Source organism: Berghia stephanieae, chromosome 2 (assembly GCF_034508935.2).
Source record: "Berghia stephanieae isolate SIO BIC M18660-M18661 chromosome 2, UCSD_Bste_1.3, whole genome shotgun sequence".
Lineage (NCBI taxonomy): Eukaryota > Metazoa > Mollusca > Gastropoda > Nudibranchia > Aeolidiidae > Berghia > Berghia stephanieae.
In genome coordinates this window covers 125,510,119-125,534,118 of record NC_088361.1, presented here as the reverse complement: position 1 = coordinate 125,534,118, position 24,000 = coordinate 125,510,119, and the positions used below count along the sequence as shown (strand labels likewise).

Below are 24,000 nucleotides of genomic sequence, written 5' to 3'. Positions count from 1 at the left end.
ATACTCAACATATTATGCCCGCCAGATGAACGGTATCAACACACAACACTATGTGTAACCTGTAACACTTATGATCTGTGAGGGGGAACTTTCGTGAAAACTAATCACCCAACTGGCGTCCAAAAAACAATAACAGCAGGAAACGGGACGTCAACTTTATTCATTCTAAATTTGAAAAAAAAGACAATAAATTGGAGAGCAGGCACTGCTGTAAGATTAATAAATTCAAAAGTATTTGTGAAACAGTGCAAGACAACACAGGAAAGAACAATACAAGGCCAAAAAAAACCCAAACAAACCCAAACATAATCTAACCCTCTCCTTACGAACCATAGACACATCGTCACGTTTGTTACGGCACAAACAACAATTTTCTCATTCTTATTTCTCTTGCACATAACAACATTTAAAGAAATGCTTTGATTACCGCTATAAATACTCAAAACTGTGTTGTACAGCTCATTTTGCTAAACAACATTCTATATAGAATGCACTTGTTATTTTTTTTGTTTGAGTAAGAAAAGTCTATTTTTGTGTCGGGTGGGTGCGAATTTTTGGCGAAAATTCTAAAAATAGCTGGTAAGGAGAGGGTTAAAAAAACGAAACGAAAACAAAACAAACAAAAAAAATAAATAAAAAATTAAGAACCAACCTCTTAAAACAACCCAAAAAGTCGATCTACCTCGACTAGGGATCGAACCTCAGACCTTCTGATTTTAGGTCAGACGTACTACAAAGACTTAAGGTATCGTAATGTTTATAATATAAAGAAAGTAAATAGGCTTTGGCAGAGTAAAGTAGTTTAGTTCACTCCAGTATCCTTCTAGATGACACGTAACACGACGCCATTAATTAATGACGGAAGGCAGTTTTTAGCGGTCCTCTATAATGAGCTGCTGCCAACAAAATAGAAAAAGGTTTTTCTAAACAACGCAGTCAATTTATTATTTTTTATTTTATATTTTGATATTTATTTTCAAAACTACCAAAAGATTGCTTTTCTTAGTTTTCTGTTGTTTTAAAAATAATTCCAAGTAATGTTTTCGTTTCATATTCTTTATAGTTGTAGTGCTGTTCAGTGAATTGTCATCATTATAGAAGGAACGAAAATGACGTCACTCAGTTCATTGTTATTGTTTTTGTGGCAGCCATTTTTATGATAAATTCTGTCAATCAGACTATAAACAATCAAGGCTACACATAGTTTTGTGTGTTTGTACTTTATATCCAGCTGGTTGACGTTTTGACTATTTAACTAAACTCATAGCATCATTGCTGTAGGAGCATCTATACTACGCACATTGTTATTATTTAATAGACGTGTCTCACTATAGTACCCATGAAAAGGTCACGTTTTATTGAATCGCATTATATAATATGTAACACAATCATTTTTATTTCTACAAGATCTTGTAATTTTATAACAAAACAGGACAGAATATGAATAGAAGGCTTGAATTAGGATTATATCCTTTAACTATCTTTTAATATTTTGATATGAGCAATTACAAAATGATCTCTCAATATTATCAATGAATCATAAACATAATAAAAATAAAATAAATAAAATTGAGCTTTATATAGAGCAATATCCACTAAATGTGCTCAAAGCGCTTTACAAGGGGTCCCGGGTCAACAGCAACATTTAACTTGTAAGACGGGACATGCCTTCTGTTAGGCCATATTACAATTTTTCGGACAAAGACAACGCTGTTAACGGCCAGGTACTCATTTTACACCTCAGTACGGTGAGATAAAGTGAGTAAATAGCCTTTTCCAAGGACTCAACTATGCGCCGATCGCGAGGCTCGAACCCAGGACCCTCCGATCCGAAAGCGAGTGTCATACCACAAAACCACATAGCCGCACAATGAGTAAGAAAACATTACTGGCCATCCTGAAATCTTGGATTATAAAATGTTCAGTCAATCCAAATTTGGGATTCCAGATAGCTCAGCTGGTAGGGCACTCACAAAGGGACGGAGATCGACCGCCTTGTAAAATCGAGACTCCTCTGTCCAGCCAGCAGTGGATTGCTGGTTCAATTAGGTCTGGCGAAAAGTACTTTACCATAGATTAGCATCAATCTAAAGGGTATCGAGCTATATCTATTGAGTATTTAACGCTATAGAAAGTTGGATAACTCCGGCTTCGCAGGTTGTATGGAGAGTCGATCAGAATTTAAAAACTATTCAGTCTATACATCGGATCTGAATCCATCTTCCAAACGAATAATGAAAAACATTAAAGATTTCTTTCTATAAAGTTGCAAATTTGAAAATAGGTGTCAAAATAACGTATGAATTCTTCTTGACTTGGATGGAGAATCTTTTTTATGATGTTGTTACATTTATGAATTTGTAATAAGGAAATCTTTGTCGCTGTCACCTTTGGCTTTGGGTCCCTTGGTGCTTCAGCACAATGATCATTGGATAATGACGTTTATTTTTCTTCTAACGATTTATATTGTTGCAAAAACTACTGTATGCCACCCCTTATCTTGGAACACTCTACTATTTCTTAGTAAAAATGTAATCATTGAATACAGATTCGAATCCGTGGTATAAAATATTTATTCAACGATTGAAGAATATTTTGGCTTAATTTATTGGCTTGAATAAACTCTGAATAGACAGCTGATTGGTCATTTAAAATAACCTTTTAGTGCGCAGGAATGCAATTCCAACGTTTTTCATTTTTGTTGTCAAAGTCAGACTCAGAAAAACACAATGGCGAATCGAAGATATTATTGCCATGCATCATAACCATTACGATTCACCCCCAATTACTTATTCTATTTGGATAATCTTTTGCTGGCGACCCCCCTCCTCCCGATCACACACACACACACACACGCACACACACACTCACACACATACACACATATATATATATATGTATATATATATATATATATATATATATATATATATATATATATACAGAATAATAATATTATCGGTAATAGATAAACATTTACCTTCAACGTTGTGATCGTCAAATTGATTAGAAGGAGCACAGCTTTCCATTCTATGTGAGAGTGAGAGTAAAAAACAACAAATCTCAATCACACCTGACTGGAACACAATTTTAAACTTTAAATTAAAAAAATTAACAATAAAAATTCCCTTTATTACTCCCATAGGGGAAATTTGTGTCTATTCCAAGGGAAGACTGGAACAACCCAGACGTCAGCCGCAGTACAGCGCCGCAAATTGAGCTAAGGCGAGGTATCTTGCTTAAGACCACTCAGCGAAGCGGCGGATGATCGAACTCGGTACCTTTTGGGTACAAAGCAAAGACCGCTGAGCTACACTGCCCCCAATAATAAATACTTCAATTTCATTGTGCCTTCATTGGTGTACATCGATAATACGCAACTCGGAAAACAAGAGTATCAAACATTGAAAGACAAGATCACACAGCTCTAGCGTGAAAGACAATTTCACACAGCTCTAGTGTGAAAGACAAGTTCACACAGCTCTAGCATGTAAGACAAGTTCACACAGCTCTAGCGTGAAAGACAAGTTCACACAGCTCTAGCGTGAAAGACAAGTTCACACAGCTCTAGCGTGAAAGACAAGTTCACACAGCTCTAGCGTGTAAGACAAGTTCACACAGCTCTAGCGTGAAAGACAAGTTTACACAGCTCTAGCGTGTAAGACAAGTTCACACAGCTCTAGCGTGAAAGACAAGTTCACACAGCTCTAGCGCACAATAACAAAAACTTAGTCGGCTTATGTCTAGACTAGCAGACGATTTTCTAGCGCCAGATTAATTTAGAAAAAAAAATGCCAAACAAAATTTACTTACCTATTTGAATTGGTCTCAGTAAATGCTAACATTTTAGAGGCATCACGTTTTCTAGTAAATGCCCGTAGAAGTGGATGACAATCTTGAATTGCTAATCCCATTTCCACGGTAATTGTCTAGACAAGACTTTTTTTTGGTTAATGACAATTTTTCTCAAAGTGCATTAAAAGTACCAAATTGGCATCTTGCAAGTGACGTCTCGCCTCTGTTTATAGGGGAATCCCTTTGAAAGAGAGATGTGTAACTTGAATTCATTGAAAAAGTAAACAGTTTTACAAATTAATTATTGGTTATAAAATATCTAAGAATATCACTTAAGGGGTGAAATAAAGGTATTCTTTCACGGCTTTGGATTTATTAAATTCGTTATATTTTTTATCGTGGAATAACTCACTCGCAAGCTTGTGAGTTATTTGGCGCGATAAAATAATAACTCATTTACTAAATCCAAACCCGTGAAAGAATATTATATTAATAATTATATTTCTTTCTTGTAACACCCTTTGATTTTAATTCCCGATTCCAATTAGCTGCCATCTTTAACCTTTTTAGTGGATTTCTATGACTTTATCGTACTCAATTGCTATATAAAGCAATTTAATTTTTTTTAATTCAAGAAGTCTTGTGAAGTTTAAGTTACTCCCATTCTCTTTCTCCTCCTCCTCCACCTCTTCCTTCTTCTTCTTCTTCTTCTTCTTCTTCAATGTCAAGTTTCCAGACCGAACTAATTTGATTTTAAATTAAAAGAAATTAGAAAAAATATTTAAAGGATTGTCGAACGTGTGATAAAATGAATTTTGCTGCTTGAGCATGTTATCAAGCACAGTAGTGATACCAAATGATGAAGAAGCTCAGATATGTCATATTCCTTTGCATCAGATGGTAGGCGATTCCATAATCTAATAGAAAATGGGTAAAAGGAATTGATATGGATGTTTGATCTTGATGCAGGAATCGCCAATTGATATGCATGTCCGTCCTCTCGTTGGTCTGGAGATATGTTCAATTATTTCTGGTAAATCGACTTCAATTTGATTTGTGGTAGATCTTGTGGAGGGTACATAATTTGACTCGTTTTCGTCAGATCTGAGGATTGCTAAAGCCCAGGCTTTTAACCTCTGGTAATAATCAGATTTCTCTTCCATGTATCACAGATCCTTGGCATAGACAGGACAATCAAAATGCATTAGTAAGATTTCCACAAAACATGAAATGTAAAAGAATATTGGATTTTTAAAAATCCATTTTGAGATAGGTATTGAGGATTATTTTCTCTAAAATCTCTATTTAGAACTATCATTGTGACCAAACCTCGATTATTTTAAGGAAACGCTTGTGTCAATTGATGATTAAAATGGAGTTTATGATTCGCATTCGCTTATTGATGGAATGTCTCGAAAAGTGGAAAAATGTGACCTACCGTCTCAAGACGGTATTTTGCCAGGGTTAACACTATGCACAAATTGTGATATTAAAGTTAAAATGATCAGAAATTTGAGACCGTAGTTTTTATTTTTAAATTAATAATAATAATAATAATAATAATAATAATAATAATAATAATAATAATAATAATAATAATAATAATAATAATAATAATAATAATAATAATAATAATAATAATAATAATAATAATATAATAATAATAATAATAATAATAAAAATAATAATAATAATAATAATAATAATAATAATAATAATAATAATAATAATAATAATAATATATCTTTATTGTCCCCCAAAAAATGGCAATTTGTCATTTGGTTACACATTTATAACAATACAATATTGACATAGACACACTCACACAAGATGTACACTAGTAACATAGTAGTTATCTAATAATTGCGGGGAAATAAAAGGCTATTGCGAAGAAGTAAGCATCTATTTCAACCATTATCTACTGTGTTGTGTAAATTAACATAAATCGAGACAAATCTTCAATCATTTGAGCCATCAACGATAAAAAAATCAGTCAGGTATGTGCGGTCAAAGGATTCTGAGAAGAAGGCGGCCAAATGGTGATCCCCAACGTCAAATGACCGATCACTATGGACATCACAGCCCTAGCAGACTTTATTAATAATCATTGGAATAAAAGATGATAAAATTACGTTTAATTTTAAAGAGGAGCTCGTATATCAATTTGTAGAAAATAGTTTTATAATTTTTAGATTCGCCATTTAGAAAAACTGAAAAAAAAAAAAAAATTAACATGAACTATACGGAACAATTTGGACCTCCAACCCAACGTTTTTGAAAGAATAGATATCCATTATCCTAAAAAAGACAGAATATGCAATTAATCAAAGTTTCATTTTTTTTTTAGAATATAAATTTAACTTTTAACATCTTAAGAATCCCGACATAATACCGTTTTGATACGATGGGTCACCAACCCACTAGTTATGGAAAATCGCTCTAGATTACAAATAAATAATTTTTAAAAAATTCCCTTTATTCATCCCCAAGGGGAAATTTGTCTTAAGGGTCTATTCCAAGGGAAGACTGGAATAACCCAGGCGTCAGCCGCAGAGCAGCGCCGCAAAGTGAGCTAGGGCGAGGTGACTTGCTCAAGGCCACACAACGCATGGCAGCGGCCGGTGATTGAACTCGGTACCTTTCGGGTAGGAAGCAAAGACCGTACCACTGAGCTACGCTGCCCCCCTCACACGAATATTTTTCTTCTTTTTAACAAAATATGTCGTTGAAACCTTCATTCCCATTTCCCTTTTCCGGAATTACAAAGCACTCTTGAGACCCAATTTAGAAATTCACAGCAGTTGGAGTCAATGGCCATAACATATTCTAAGAAAATGTAACGTTTCCTGAATGCCTTGCGGAAATAGAAAAATGTTTCTTTTTATTAAAATTTTGAGAATCTTTATTTTAAAACGATTACAGGGTCCCGATAGCTATGTTGGTGGAGCACTCACTTCACACGCAAAGGGACCGTGATCGATCCTGGATGCAGTCGAGAATTTTTTTCTGACTTCCCTGTTCACCCAGCAGTGATTGGGTAGCTGGGTCACTTAGATCTGGCGGAAAGTACTTTGCGATAGACTAAAAATCTAACCAAATGGTAACAAGCAATTGTTTTTGTCTTTTTCACGCTATATAAAGTGGGCTAAATCTGGCTTCAAGGGGCTTTTATTTTTTAGCTATACAGTAGATTATCCTAATCTCACGACAACTTATTTTGATCAACGCCTGGTAATTATCTTTCTTCTTACCTTTATCTTTTGAGAATAGGTCACATATGTGACCCTCGTATCAAAACGGTATTATTTCGGGATAAATAGGAAATCAAAAACTGAGTTTAGCATTGAAATGATACGGCATAAACCCTAAAGCATTTTGCAATGTAAGAAATTGTGTGCAGTCTTTACTCACATTCTCTCACCATCCTCGAGAGTAAAATGAGTACCTGGCCGTTAACAGCGTTGTCACCATAACGAATAGAAAAAAAATTATGCCCTTCCGCCACGACATAATATCGTCGCCTAGGCATTCCACGAAGGGATTTAGATAATTCATCAAACAAGATGTCTGATGTCAACAGGAATCACTCATGTTGTCCAAGTGAGCAAATTGGGGGTTAATAACCTTGCCCAAGGAATTAAAACGAAAGTGCCTGAACAGGGGCTCGAACCCGGGACCTTCTGGGTCACAGTGCAATGCCTAACCAATCGGCCAGTTCGGCCCCGCCCCCTAGAATAGAAATTAACCTTACATCTCACGCTTGGCTATTATTTCAATATATCGAACATTTATATAGCACAATATCCACTCCACGTGCTCAACGCGCTTTACAAAGGGTCCCTTACAACAGCAACTTGTAACACGTATAACGAGACATGACCCTTGTATTACAATTTTTTCCCCGACATAGACAACGGTGTTAACGGCCAGTACTCATTTTACACCTGAGTACAGTGAGAGAATGTGAGTAAACAGCCTTTTCCAAGGACTCAACTATGCGCGGAATCCAAGACCTTCCAAATCCGAAAGCGAGTGTCATACCACAAGAACACATACCCGCAATTTCTATCACCTAGTTCATCTCTACATGATACCGCTTCGAGACGGCGGGTCAACCTAGTGGCAGCCAAGTTTATACCTTATGAACATAATATCGCATCGATTTCTATCCCACAGACAGGAATAAGTCAATTTCAACTTCCTTCAAGGAAAGCGGTCTATGGTAATTCTCTTGTTAGGTGCGTTACCGCCATCGTAACAAGAATAATTTACGCTGTATATGAACACATCGCACGAAAATTTGTCCTTGCCAACTGCCTCCTCTCCCTAAATACAATTTAGGAGCAAGATCGCTCGAGGAAAATAATGGAATCATTCTGACCATTGGTCATCGACCGATGATGCACTGGGTGGTCAGTCAGGTCTTGCTGACGGTGGTGTTGCTTGGGCTGTGTTGATTAAAGCGTTAAGCATGGGAATGATGAAGAATGATAGCTTGCATGTCTCCTTTTGTCATTCCGTTACTCGTGTTATCGGTTACAAAATGTTTGCTAAAATGTGACCCGTCGTCTCAAAATGGTATTATGTTGGGATGGACAAAGTGCTGAAAATTCAATTTATAACCTCAAACATGAACTTAGGGTTAGTCTGGGTTCTTGAGAGTAATAATTACCATTTCCTTTATTGTAAATCACTGGAAGTTTAATTCACTTTTCCAGGTACTATTCATCATACAATACCACTTTCAGAAGATGGGCCACAAATATTTTGCCCCATTTGGTTGATTTACTAAATCGAAAGAAATAAAAAGCACCAACAAACCACTGCACACGGATGCGTCTTTTCAGACATTATCATACGTTCTGTGAACGCCCCTTTAAAAGGTTAACATGATGCTTGGCGTTAGTTTTGAAAATAAATGATATCCCTCTTACACCCAACATTGTACAGACCCAGTAGCCTTTGTCCCCAACACAACGTAAATGGAAGTCTTAACATGTGCGCTGGGCGCCAAAACAAGATTCATAACGATAAAAAAGAACTGGATTGGACTTTAATGGAGCTGATCCGGATGATAAAAGAAAGATAACAAAATACTTGTCATAAACTAACATGTTATGTGTATCATTAAGGTGTAGAATTTCTATTTCACCATGTTTAACTATATTTAAAAAGCAGGACCTTTATTTTAATTTAGATCTGTAGAATATATATATATATATATATATATATATATATATATATAGAGAGAGAGAGAGAGAGAGAGAGAGAGAGAGAGAAAGAGAGAGAGAGAGAGAGGGGGTGGATAGGCAGAGAGATATAACGACAGGGTTATACCCTTATTTTCAACCATATCTTTTTTCTCTTTCTCTCCCTCTTCACCTCTCCTTTCCCCTTTTCCATCTCTAAACCAAGATGCTTGGATCCAAAGACATTTATTCTGTAAAGAGCGTCTCAAGCCGTTAATGCTTGAAGTAGCGTATCACAGAACCAACAGTACTTATACCACAAATCGTTATCACACTCTAAAGTAGACGGTAACGAGTCCATTAATCCGTCTTTACTTTACCCCTAATACAACCACTTAGGTCTCTTTTCGGGTTAGAATCCCCAGCTATTCTAGGGCAAGATATATCATTTATCTTCAGGCGTCTTACATTATAACTTTATTTAGAAATGTATTTTATCCCGAGATGATAAGGTACACGCTACATCAATATAACAGTTTTGGCTGGCAAAGCAGTACCGTGATTGATAGTAAAATCTGAGATAGAGCTTTTTCTTAGCGATAATTCAACTAAATACTTCCAAAGTGGTTTAAAGGGATCTCAATTAATTTGTTCCAAGTTTAACTTTCTTAGTAATTTATGTCAAATAAAGCCTGAAATGAAATTTTAAGACGATTGAATTCATTCTCTTATTCATGTGATTTTCCAGTTTTATCATTGGCGAGCTAACAAGGAATCTGACTTTTTACTGTAGGCATCGTGGAATGGGTCCGAAGGAAAAGAAGTAGCCTTTTTGATGTCATTAATTTTAGTTAGAGATTGCTTACACACTTTGAATAAAACTATCTATAGTAAAGCACTTTATGTCAAAGCTACTACCGGACACAGCTACATAATCGCAACAGAGTGAGTCAGACCAAAAAGAAATAAAAATCTGCTCACGGGAAGTAGAGTAGCTCTATTGGTTGCGAGGCACAAACGTGACTGTCAGCAGTATTGTTGAGATTGACGCAAAGTATGGTTTACAAGGGTCGTTATATAAGGTATCGGAATCGGGAATAAGGAATAATCGCATTACCATCAACTTTTCCCGGCTTCTCAAAGCACTCACTTGAGCTTGGATTCAAAGCTTCATCCTCTTAAACCAAGAATCTAAACAGTTTTGTAATATTTCCTGTGCGGTGTGGCTGAAATGTAATCTTCAAAGGCCCTTCGGCATAGTCAGGAGTTCAAATTTAATTCCACGGAGTTTATCCGTGACAAATGGTGACACAAAAAGTCACAGGGGCCAGGTCTGGAAAATATGGAGGATGGATTAGGATTTCAATGTTGTTTTCATTCAAGAACTGCACTGTTGCAATGGCTGTGTGATCACTAGCGTTGTTAGGATGCCATAGCAATCCCTATGTGCCCGTCTTTGGACGTCGTTTTCTTCACTTTTATAAAACTGTCGGTATGCAGTGGTTAACATATCAATCTGAGGTGTATGTGCGTCTGTTTTGGAGTGGTACTGTGGCTTTGTTACCTTTTAAATGAAAAAAAGCTAGTCACCATTTGCTTTCCAACGCTGCGAGATCGCTTGAATTTCAGAGGTGGAGTCTCACCAGGTGTGACCCACACTCTAGAATGGCGCTTTGTTTCAGAGTCATACTTATAAATCCATGCTTCATCATCAGCCATTATGTTTTCCACGTTTCTAGATCGACCTTCATCGAAACGTTGAAGCGTAGTTGTGCAAAATTGAACACAGTGTTGTTTTTGTTCATTGGTGAATGGGTGAGGCGCCCATCGAGCAGACTCCTTGGACATTACGGTATTCGTGCAGTATCTTCCAGACAGTAGGAAATTAAATACCCAAGAAATTCTCTTTCTAATGATGTGTAATACATGCATCGTTTTCAATCATAGCCTTTGTGGCAGACACTGACTTTTCCGTTACTGCACATGCAGGTCGACCTTGACGGTCATCAGTTTTGATTGGAAATGACGCTAGTCATTCGCAAAGTTTTGCTATATCTACCATTTCTGGCTGGATCAGTGTGTGTGTGTGTGTGTGTGTGTGTGTTTGTGTTTTTTTGTTTGTGTGTGTATCGGGAAGGTTGGGGGGGGGGGGGGGGGGGGTGTGATGGCTTGACAAACCTCACTCAAGATCCACAGCAGTATCTTTGGTTACGAGTGGAGAGCTGAACACTACGCTATCGAAACCCCCCAGTGTGCAGGAAACTGAGAAAAAAGTATCTAGTAATCTCTTTTTCAGTCCCCATTATACAAAAGTTCTATGTAGTGCCCGAGGCGTACTAGAAGTGATGGGGAGAAGGGTAAGACAAATATCTCAGCTGCACAGCGGTATCTTTGCTTGTGAGTCTAGTACTGCGTGTCTATGCAGTGTTGTGGTATGAAACTCGCCTTCGGATAGGAAAGTCCAGGGTTCGAGTCCCTCATAATTATTGTGCCTTTGAAAAAGGCTCTTTACTCACATTCTTTCACCGTACTCAGGTGAATTGTGTTTACATGGCCGTTAACAGCGTTGTCTCTGTCCGAAAAAAAATTAATATCGCCTGACATGCCACATCTCTTACCCTTGCTGTTGTTGTTGTTGGCTAGGGACGACCTGCAAAACGCTTTGAGTACATCAAGTGGATATTGCTCTATATGAAAGCTCGTGTTTTTTCTCTCCAATTATTTTCTCTTTCACTGAGCAATCGGAACTTCCCATGAGAAGGAAAAAAATACTAAGCTCCAAGACAGAGAAGATCTGCACTCCTTGTTATACAAAAGTTCTATGTGGCCCCTAAGGCGTGTGTGTCGACTGTGTTGATGAGATAGGGGAAATCTATGGTTTCATTCGGCCATTCGGGGTCCCATTCACTCATCCTAGTCCTGACCTTTTTGTCTTGTGTTTATATTATGCTGCTGACTGTTTTGATGATGATGTACGGTGGGTTTTGTAATAACAAAGTTAGTAAACAAAAACATGGATGGGTGAGTAAAAGAGACAGAAACAGGGGGAAAGAAAGGGGGATGGAGAAAGAAAGGGAGTGACACACACACACACACACACAAATACATACATACATACACACACACACACACGAAATGATAGAAAAAAGGAGAGAGAAAAAGAAGGAGAAAGAAAGAAGGAAAGGAAGGAAGAGAGAGAGAGAGAGAGAGAGAGAGAGAGAGAGAGAGAGAGAGAGAGAGAGAGAGAGAGAGAGAGAGAGAGGAGAAATAGATAGATAGAGAGAGAGACAAATAGAAACACACACACACACACACACACGCAAACACAGAGAGAAATAAAGAGTGAGAGAGATGGAGAGAGAGAGAGAGATATAGAGAGAGAGAGAGAGGAGAATGAGAGAGAGAGAGAGAGAGAGAGAGAGAGAGAGAGAGAGAAGAATTGACTTCCATTTCATAGGATAGATAAAACCAATAATGGGACTTCGATCCTACCACCATCTAAAGTTATAGATTATACTCCATTGTTATCGATCCATTTTCTGCTGATTTGTCCAAAATTGATTAAATCATTAACCTTTCTTTCTCAGTGCGTTTTTCCATGAAATAAATATCAGTAATAATTCAAAGTTGCCTTTTTAGCATACAATGACAAAACACATTGTTAAGAATTGAATCAGAAAACTTGTCTTTCATATATGGTCGAGTCCTCCTCAAAACAGTTTTATGTAGAGTTGATTTAAATGTTAAATATGGAATTAACTAGCTCATTCTATGTATTAGAAATTGTGGGTTAAGCTTTTACATTTGCTAAGAACAATAAATAACGTTTAAAAATAGAAATTAAAGCTTAAGTATCAGTATAAAAAAGAAGCCTCATAATTGTTTTGCTGTTAACCGACGAGGTATTCTAATACTTTTAACCCAACAATCTATTAAAGTAGATTTATTTTTCTGGTCAATGTCAAAAGATGTCCTCAGTTCACGTGCTAATTATTTTTCTGCCGTCTATCTGGTTTTTGAAGTAAAGTATTTATATGTTTTTATTGTTTTGTTGTTGACTGAACAAGAGGTTTGAGCCCGAAACGTTATGTCGTTGGTAGTGTATTCTTTTTTGATTTTTACTTTTTACAGTTCAGAGCTTCTAACAGCTCAGTATCACTTTGATTCGGTGCATGGAAACATTTTGATTATACACGAGTCCGTCTTAACTCACTCCGGGTTATTTTATTTAATCCATGCCATTTATTACATTTTTCTGAGACAAATTTTAGGCGTAGTATCAAAGCTAATGCTTTTCATTTATACATGTTAATGATAGTTGAATACAAAAAATATATATACACATGCTCATTTTTAATACATTTTTCTCTCTCAAATTTTGAAAAGTTGCAAAAATCTCTAGGATTGAGTGATTTAAAACGGTATTAAATTGGGATGAAACCATTGGTCTAAATTGATGTCTAAGCTTAATCCGTGAAATTTAAGAGTAAGACAGTCATTCAATGAAGAGAGTAAGTTTTGTTATTTCTAATTTTTTCCATCTAATTATAACCTTTCTGACTTCCAACGTTTTTTCAAATTCTAGTTCATTCCGACTTGGATGTCCCGTTAACTCAGTTGGTAGAGTAGTCGCTTCACACACAAAAGGACTGGGATCAACCACGGTCGTATGTCTTTTTTGTTGTGAACCCCCTGTCCTTCCCAGCAGTAATTAGGTAGCTGGGTATGTTAGATCTGGCGGTAACTATCTTTGCGATATACTATCGTCCTATACTCTCGAGGTCCCAGGTTTGAGACTTTTTGCCAAGATGAGGGTCATTTAAATCGATTGCTATTTAAAGACGTTTTCTTAACCAATGTTTAGATATACGTATCTTTCTAGAGTATGGCAGTTCACTGGTTAAACCTTTGAAGACTTTCAAAAACAACCAGTCTCTAGAGACAGAAGTTTCCTTACGTCTCCTAAAGACAGAACGCAAATGGAAATATCTATATTTTATGATTGACTCATTTCATTTGTTTAAAAGATTACATTGTTTTCATGCCGCCTGTCAGTTACGTATTCCCCAGTTTCCAAACGTGGGAGTTTGTTGTTACTTTGAGACCCTTGTTGCTTCTGGGCATAAGCTATAGTTATCATTATTATTTTATCTGAAGCCACAAACGTGAGTCGGTGGATGAATCAGGCACGAAACGCTCTTGGGTATGAGATTAAAACGGAAAAAAAATATTGTCTCCGTCTAGCTTTCGTTTCATAATAGGATTAATAATCGACTTGCTCGCCTCTGTCATAGGAGTAAGACGGGCAGATGATGGTAAGATTGAATAAATAGACATGGTGAATCATTTTCCAAAGGAATATTTATATTGTACGTTTGCTTCTCGGTTTGGCTTTCTGATCGTATGGCACGGGGTGATACAAAGCGAGCTGAAACTGTAAGAATGTCGAAAAAAAGAAAAATAAGAAGAATAATGCGAAAATCTCGATCGACCGCAGACGTTTAAAAATGAATATTAGATACTTTGGATTATGAAATCCAATCAAAGAGCAAAATAATTAATAAGCCAATGAAAATTCAGACAGAGAGGTGAGCCACACACACACACACACACACACAGAACACACACACACACACACATATTACATATATATACATAACATATAATATATTTATATATATATATTTATATATATATATATATATATATATAAATATATATATAGGTGTGTGTGTGTGTGTGTGTGTGTATTCATTATAATTACTGGACCACTGATAAATTAATTCCCAATTAAGAATGCACTAAGGCATTCTGGCATGTACCGTTTCGAGGCGGTAAGTCACATATTTAATAGCACTTGATAACGATTACATAACATTGACGAGCCTCCCAATGTCCTCCAATTATCCAGCGCAGTGTGCAGGTTGCCTCATTGAGATTCCAAATAGCCGTGGTTGGTGCAAGTTGTATTTACTCTCTCTGTGAAGTTAATTTCTTTCATAACCGGGGCCAATTGGATTCAATAGTCTGATGTCACGCGCCCGGCAACGGCGGCCATCTTGGTTCTAAACAAAGAAAATCATTACTTTTTATTCTTCATGCTGGCTAGAACTTTTCATTCCCTTTTCATATGCCTTGTGATCAGAATGTGTAAAAGTCAATACATGATCAAATTGATGGGGTTTTTTACCTCTGGATACGCGTTTAAGCTCGCCGGGGAAATATTTCATTCGGCGTCAGCCATTGTTCCGATAGTTTAGAGCCAGTGTTACTAAGTTACCATACGTCATAAGGAAGGAAGTGACAGTACGACTGTTGAAGACTATTATGACTGGCATCTGGACAATGCGCGCTCACCTGAACTCAACCTGGTCGTAATTGGATTCAAAAGTCTGATGTCACGTCCGCCAGCAACCAGCAGCTTGGTTCTAAACAAAGAAAATCGGTACTTTTTATTTATCATGTTGGCTAGAAATTTTCCCTATGTCATGTAATCAGAATGAAATGTAAACAAGTCAAAACATGATCAGATTTATAATGTTTTTCTCCTCTACACTTTTATGCTCGTTGGAGAAGTGTTTCATAAGGGCGTCCGCCATTGTTCCGATAGCTTAGAACCAGTTACTAAGTTACTCTTCGTCATTACGAGGGAAGTGACGTCACGACTGTTGAAGCTTCTTGCTAGACTAATCCCATCCCCTGATTCTAGAATTTATTTATATTGCAATTATAGCACGGTTCTAATTTGGCTGTTTAAACATTGTCCAGTCGGTACCAGAACCTGTGGCAGTTTCATTTTGGAATTTTCAAGTGGTTTCAGAATAGCTTTAAGGAAAGTTTTGGGGCAGCGTGGCTCAGCGGTACGGTCTTTGCTTCATATCCAAAAGGTACCGAGTTCGACTACCCTCCTCGTTGTTACCTTGAGCAAGTTACCTCGCCCTAGCTCACTTTGCTGCGCTGTATTGCGGCTGACACCTTGGTTATTTCAGTCTTCCCTTTAATTATACCCTAAAGACAAATTTCCCCATTGGGGAGGAATATAGGGAATTTTCTTTTTTTATTTATTTTAAAAAAATAATTAGCTGCTAGAATCGTTGGACTGTACGAAGCAATGCACAAATTGAATATAACAGCTTCAAAAAAATAAAATATTAAAAAATATCAAACACTGAATGTTTTGGGATCAAAACCCTTCTTCAACCATTAACAATGAATAGTCAAAAAATTGATACACCGCTTTAAACCCCGACAGATGATAGAAAAGCATAATTTGGCGCGTCTAGTCGGTCGTGCGATGTCGAAAAGAAATATCGATTGTCGGTTCGGTGGATCAAAACTCTGAAGTCTGCATACGAGCTTTGCGCACCATGTTTTATCTAATTTTGGTTAATGCAATTGTTGCAGCTTGAAGCTCGAAGAAATAAATTGCAATTTGAAATTGAATGTAAGCTTCAATTTAATATCCAAAAACAGATAAAATGTACGTTTCGGATTTCCCATTTATCAACAAAACAGGATGAATGAAACACTACAGATGAATGAGATAATGTGGTAGTGGCGTCTTAATAGTATTATGTTTGAGTGTACCAGGTACCGAAAGTGAATTGAAAATTAATATGGTCAGATTTATCAAAGTTTGGGTTCTTTTTTTGAATTTAAGGAACACTCCTCATCTTTTGGCAGATTTAGAATTCTTTCATGTCATAATTTCCCATCCATTTTCAGAATTTTCCCCAACACTTCACCCCCATCCAACATGATACAAAAAACAAAAACAAAACAAAATAATAACAACAAATTTTTCTTACTCCAACAAAAAACCAACAAGTATATTCAATACATAATACTGTTCAGCAAAATGAGCTCTAACAACACAGTGTCAAGTTTTTATAGCTATTACACATTTTTTCTCTCTTAAAACTTTGTGATGTTCAAAAGAAATCAGAATGATAAAATCGTTGGTTGCATCGTAACGAATGTGACGATTTTTCTATGGTTGGTGAGGAGAGGGTTAACACTACTTATGGTTTAAGTGCCATCTTGATACTTTATCCTTTGCGTGATACGTTTCAGGATAGTCCTCCGAATGGCAGCAAGACTAATCTATAACGAACGCTTAAAAGGCTTTAACGCTTTAACAACTTAGTGAACAAATCATCGGGCAGAACAAGTCAAGGCCATAGCTTTTTCGTCTTCTCAATTTCATCGCACAACATTTTGAAAAAAAAATATAATAATAAATTTCCCTTTATTCATTCCATAGGGGTCTTTAGGGTATATTCCAAGGGAAGACTGGAATAACCTAGGCGTCAGCCGTATTGCAGCGCGCAAATTGAACTAGGGCGAAGTGACTTGTTCAAGGCCATACAACGCTGCGGCGGGTGATCGAACTCGGTACTTTTCGGGTACGAAGTAAAAAACGGTACCGCTGAGCAACGCTGCCCCCTTGGCTGATAAATATCTGAAAAAAGTGTTGTGAAACTGTGTTATAGATAAATCAAAGAGAAAAATACAAGGGAAAAAAAAACATCTTAAGTACCGAATGTATACGTTTGATTGTCTCTTCTCTACCTGATAGAAGTATAAATTTATATTGATAATAATAATAATAATAATAATAATAATAATAATAATAATAATAATAATAATAATAATAATAATAATAATAATAATAAAAGTTTTCTCATATCAAAGTTCTGTCTAGAATAAGACCAGATTTACAGACCGACCTCATGTACTATCTTCAGGTGTATTCTTTTTACATTATGTTACTCTCATTGCTCAAACATCCTAACGCTGGAGTCCAAAAATATTATAATAGTATAAGATTTACTAGACGTCCTCCTATTCTATCTTCTGATGTATTCTTTTTACATTATGTTACTCTCATTGTTCAAACATCCTAACGCTGGAGTCCAAAAATATTATAATAGTATAAGATTTACTAGACGTCCTCCTATTCTATCTTCTGATGTATTCTTTTTAAAAATTATGTTACTGTAATTTGTTTATTGAGTCATAGTAACTGTTGTAACAGCGATGCAACCCAAACTTCATTGGATTTTGATAGGACGGGGAAAAAATTTAGAGAAGTTTAAACGATTTTAACTTCCAGGGGCAGACAACCGTTGTCTAGACATTGCTCGGAAATCTTGGACCTCGTTTTTGTTTTCCAAATCAACCCGGGCCAGTCGCGTTATTCAATATGGCAGATTTTTGCCAGACTAAGAAAACATAGATTGATTTCACATTTGAAATGTCGTGTCAAAACGATATTACGAATATGCCAGCGCGATATTGATGATGCAGATTGAATCTGTTATTTAAAAAAGGGTTGGGGATTAACATTGTTCCGTTCTGCCAATGTGAAATTTTTATCGTTGAGCATAGAATTACTGTCAAATCTAAATATTATAAAACTATTTTACAGGGTCATCCGAACCGATTGATCTTTGAATTAAAAGTTATCTACCCAACATGAAAATTGTGGGTTTTTTTCTTTTCAATTCACGTCACGTGAAAATAAAATTAATTGATGTCCTAAATTTATAAATTAAGCGTTGTTACCCACTTTAATTGTAAATAAACTATTTAAAATAGAAACGTGTCAAGAAAAAGGAGGAAAAATATAGCTATTTATTTCATGGTTATGAAACAGGGATTATGAGTATTACTGTACGGTCGTGAAAGTTGGACATTAACACAGTTTTTTTAAAATACGGTCGCTCGATTGATGTTACTTAATATAGAAAAAGATCTTTTATTCCAAATAAGTGGACTGGCTATGAAAAGAAACCCATCCTTCAAATATCGATCGACGAAAATGCCGCCCGCTCATCTAGCCAAAAACTCTCAAACCTGGACCTTACCTAGAGTCTCAAGTTTAAGAGTTTTTGACAAGACGAGCGGCAACTTATGAAGGATGAGTTTTCTGAACAAAATTTAAAATACGTGTTTTTTCTCTCCAGAGTATGACAGTAGAGTTACAAGGTCTCCAATACTAATTTGGTAAAAATCAATCTTTACTGTCGTGAGCTTCCGAAGCGAGGACGAGAAACGCATGCGCACACAACATGACGTTCTCTCTCTCTTAATAACTTTTCCGCCGGTGACGTCACAGACTATGGGTAACGTCCAATCAAGGGACGCTACTCTTCCGCTAATCTCATTCCCTATTTACAGAGAAAAAATGAAAAAGTTGAATTATCGAGCCAGGCACGCTATAATCGTATTGATATTTATTTAGAAGCAATGCCCTGATATCTCGTCTAGTTTGATTAACTGGATGATTAACCAAGAAAGAACGCTTTTACCGTCTATTAGGCATTGACCTATATAACAATATAGTATAAACGTGTATTTCAGGAATAACCCTTAGATCTATATTATATCTTCTGCGTGATGCGAGATTGAGTAGCTCTTTTTATATGTTCACATCACCGATTTTTCTGTGCGATTATTATTATTATTATTAATAATAATTTCCAGTAGGAATCCCACCGTCGTGAATATATTATTATATTGCTTTGATTGATGTTGTAGTATTTAACGCAAAGGATTTATGTGAGAAAAAAAATAAATATCAACCTCTAACCTTCTTCCAAAAACGACCAAGAATTGCTTTTATTTTCCACTTTTCGGACAATATGTTTCTTGATCTATCTATATACAAAGGAGGAAACACGCTCAAATGTCTCTTAAGTTTAATAATTCAATCAATCAATCAATCAATCAATCAATCAATCGATCAACCAGTTGATTACAAAAGTAGAAAGGTCTCTGATAGGAGAAGTAGATTACAAATTCGTTTCCCCAATAGGTTGGACTCTCATCCCAATCCCCACCTCCATCCAACAATGATTGAGTAATAGAATCAAGATATTATACCATTGTGTGCCTTACGATAAATCACCACCGGATTCAAAAATTAGATATCCGCTTCATAAGTTCTACAGCCTATTGAGACAGCTCAATATTACCGCAATAAGATTCTATTGATGTTTTTACGATCTTCAGATCTTTTGTCTTAAGCATGAATGGTTTTAAAACCCAATGAAAGAAAATATGTGTCGTGGCTAACGTTAAAAAACGAAAACGACAACAAAATCAAGTAAAATTGGTTTTGTGTTCAATCCAATATTTGACCCAAACTAAATTCCAATGATGGGATGATGATGGCCATGATTACAATGATGGTGATGATGAGATGATGATGATAATGATAATGGGTCATTGCGAAAGCGATGACGATACCAATGATAACAATGATGATGATTGCGGTTGTAGGGTACTGTTGATGATGATAATGCCGATAATAACCTCTACAACATGAAACATTACTGAAAGCCAATATTTTAACTGTGAAATATGATAAAACCAATTGGAAATATGTTCCTTCCTTCATCCTAACGCATACGATCAAAGTCTTGCTAGTAAACCTCACCACAAGTATCACGAAAAGGAATAACCAATTTCCCCCAGAATGTCAATACTCGTATCGTGACTTCCCTACTAAATGGCTGTATTGGGGAAAGCCGTCAGTAACACTACAAACCAATCACTCATTGATGCTGTGATCATGGTTCCAACATGACAGAAGACTCAATTCTATGCCTAGAAGACGTGTTGACGACTACGTGACAAACATAATATTGTGAAAACATCTAATCTAGATGAAGTTTGTCTCAAACAAGGATGATGCTTCTTCATCTCTCTCTCTCTCTCTCTCTCTCTCTCTCTCTCTCTCTCTCTCTCTCTCCCTCTCTCTCTCTCTCCCCCACTCTCTATCTATCTATCTATCTATCTATCTATCTATCTATCTATCTATCTATCTATCTATCTATCTATATATCTATCTATCTATCTATCTATCGATCTATCTACTCTTTTGATTCGAAATTAGGAGTTATTGTAAAACAGAGATCTTATCTTTTATTACACGTCGTCGACTTCTCCAGTTATTAAATATAAAATTAACACATAAACTACAAGAACAAGATGTAAACGAAATTAAATCCGAAGATATTTTTTTTAAAACGAGAAGAAAAAGCAGACAGACAGACAAAATGAAAGCATCAATAAAGTATTTAGGCGGTATTACAATTTTTTTCCGACATAGACAACGCTGTTCATGGCCAGGTACTCATTTTACACCTGAATACGGTGAGAGAATGTGAGTAAAGAGCCTTTTCTAATGACTCAACTATGCGCCGAGAGAGGCTGGAGCCCAGGAACTTCCGATCCGAAAGCGAGTGTCATACTACAAGACCATATAGCCGCACAAGAAGCTTTCAATGCCAGGAATCTCATGCCCGTCCCTATTTATATACTGCGCTGTATACTGAAAAAAGAACCCAAACATATTTAATTTATTAAATTGACAAAAAAAGCGATAAAGAGATGAATATAACAGATTCAAAAAAGAACAAGATACCAAACACGGAACGTTTCGGGGTCAAAACCCTTCTTCAACCAATAACAAAAAACAATAAAACATAAATACAATACATTACTAAATTCCAGATGGACGACAGAGAAGTTTGGAATATTCTCTCTGTATAAAAATAATCTTGGAATGTAAACATTCGATCTTTTAAAAAAAAATTAACAAATGTTCCTTGCGTAAGATATTTTGGGAAAATATGAAGGTCATTTTAATCGACCGATATTTGAAGGGCAGGTTTTCTGGTTTCCAGAACTGGTTAATTTATCTTAAAATATTGAGTTTAAAGCATCTGTGTCACTAGGACATAATACTGTCTTGAAACGATTGGACACATTTAGTCAGATGCGTCATTATGACCTAGCTTTCTTTAAACCCAATAATGATGGTCAACCCCATCACTGAAATCTAATAATGGCCAAAAAAACATTAGGGACAAGGGCCTTTTAGACTTGGTAAATGGAATTGCTATGGGAAGAGGTAGTGCCTTGTGTGGGTACATTTGGTGAACGATTATGTAAAGTTTATTACGAATCCAAGAAGACAAATGAAAAGAAAACATGGTCCAATTCCGCTTTATTTGCTTTTAGTTACTTATGCAAGTCGTGGTCGGCCACACTGGAGAGAAGGAACAAATGGCTGTGCAAGCCATGCATTATTATAGAGTTCATATGTTGGTTTTTGTTTTACATTAAAACCAATATTATGGATTATAACGGACGTGTATTTGTTTGCATGTTTGATAGCCCAAATTTTTATGGGCCATCGCTGTAATGGAAACACTCTCAAAAATAATATCCATGACAAAAATGTTAAATCAAGCCCATAACTGAGTTCGGCTATCAGACCTGCAAATATATGCATATAAAATATAAACAAAGCTATTTTGATTATCCTATCCAGTGCTACAAAAAGGTGTTATGTTGGATTGACTAAGATGCTGCAATTGCATTTCTAATAAAGAAAACGAGACATATTTGAAGTTACCTTTTTATCAGGAAGAAAAGGGAACAAAAGTGTGAGGTAAAAAAAAACTGATTCCAATCTTATTGGAAGTGTAAAACCACTGTACTGGAGGAATGGATACATACCTTGTGTATGTAATTGGCCTTGTTTCAGAGTGATGGCATTTCATTGTTTAGTCTAAATTTGTGCGGTGTCGAATAATGCTCAATTTTCCATCCTCGGTCTTTTACGTCCCATAATCCTAAGACTCTACCTATACATCCTGCTACTAAAATAGTTTTGCCACATTATGATTCAATAAATAACCTATTTATTTTAAGTCCTCCGAAAGACTGGTTATATCATAATAATTATAATAATTGAGATTTTTTTATTTAGCGCAATATCCACTAAGCATGCTCAAAGCTCGTTACAAGGGGTCACTGGCCAACAGCAACATTTAACATGTAGGACGGAATATGACGCCTGTTAGGCGATATTATAATTTCTTCGGACAGAAACAACGCTGTTAATGGCCAGGTACTCATTTTGCACCTGAGTATGGTGAAGCTGAGTAAAGAGCCTTTCCAAGGCCTCAACTATGCGCCGAACAAGGCTCGAACCCATGACCTTCCGATCCGAAAGCATAACACAAGACAACATAGCCGCACAATACATACTTCTAAGGTTTTTAGAACCAGGAGAGGAGAAGCTATAACGTCTCGGTGTCTCTGTCCTATTAGCATGGTTTCACAAAGTGCAAAAAGCAAATATTTCAAATCTTTTGTGATTTCATAAAGTGTAAAAGCCAATATTTCATTTCTCTGGCTGTTTATCTTAACATTATATCATGGATTTTTTTATCCGCTTAACTCCGACATAATTTATAAACCATCAAGGTGCCATTCCAGGCATCTCAGACCATGATGCAGTTATAATTGAGATTGACATGAACCCAAAAAAAGAATGTACAGAAACAGAGAACAATCCCTCTCTACAGAAAAGCAAACAAGGAAGGTGCATGGCATTGTGAGAGGTTAAAGAACAATTCTAAAAGAAAAATATATATTTTTATCACTCAAACACAATAGCAGTAAATTTCTTGCTATACATAATTTCTGTGGTAAAACATTCTCTACGACACACTGTTCATTTTCTTTAAATTTTATGATGTACAAAAGAAATTTGAATAAGAATAATGTTGGTTGTATCTAACGAATGTGACGATTTTCCTATAGTTGGTAAGGAGATGGTTAATGGAGTGTTTCAATTCTACGTCCCTGCCAGAAACCTACAATCGAAAACTGTTAATCAAATTCTCGTGAAGCTGAAAATAAATCGCAAAATCTGCGAGCATGCGATTGAATAAGCGGAACCCCTTTTCTGGAACTCCCTTCCAAGACATAATATCTGAGGCATTGATAATGCAGAATTCTTGCTATTATAAACATACTAAAACGTTTCTTTTTATTATGTTACATTTTACAATTATATTACTTAATTGTATATTGTTGTTTAATTGACTGATTACTATTAAAGACCCTTAGTGAAAGGGAAAATAACCACGCCCCTCGGATAATGGTCCGAATGTAAACAATAGTTGTTGGTATTAAACGAAGCAAACTACAG

At 36.1% G+C, this 24,000-nt stretch overlaps 1 protein-coding gene across 2 annotated transcripts in view; it reads left to right on the top strand.

Annotated features, from left to right (window-relative positions):
• Window positions 1–24,000, top strand: part of LOC144966528 (QRFP-like peptide receptor) — a 195,435-nt gene that overhangs the window by 122,148 nt on the left and 49,287 nt on the right. The gene's annotated exons all lie outside the window — the stretch shown is intronic.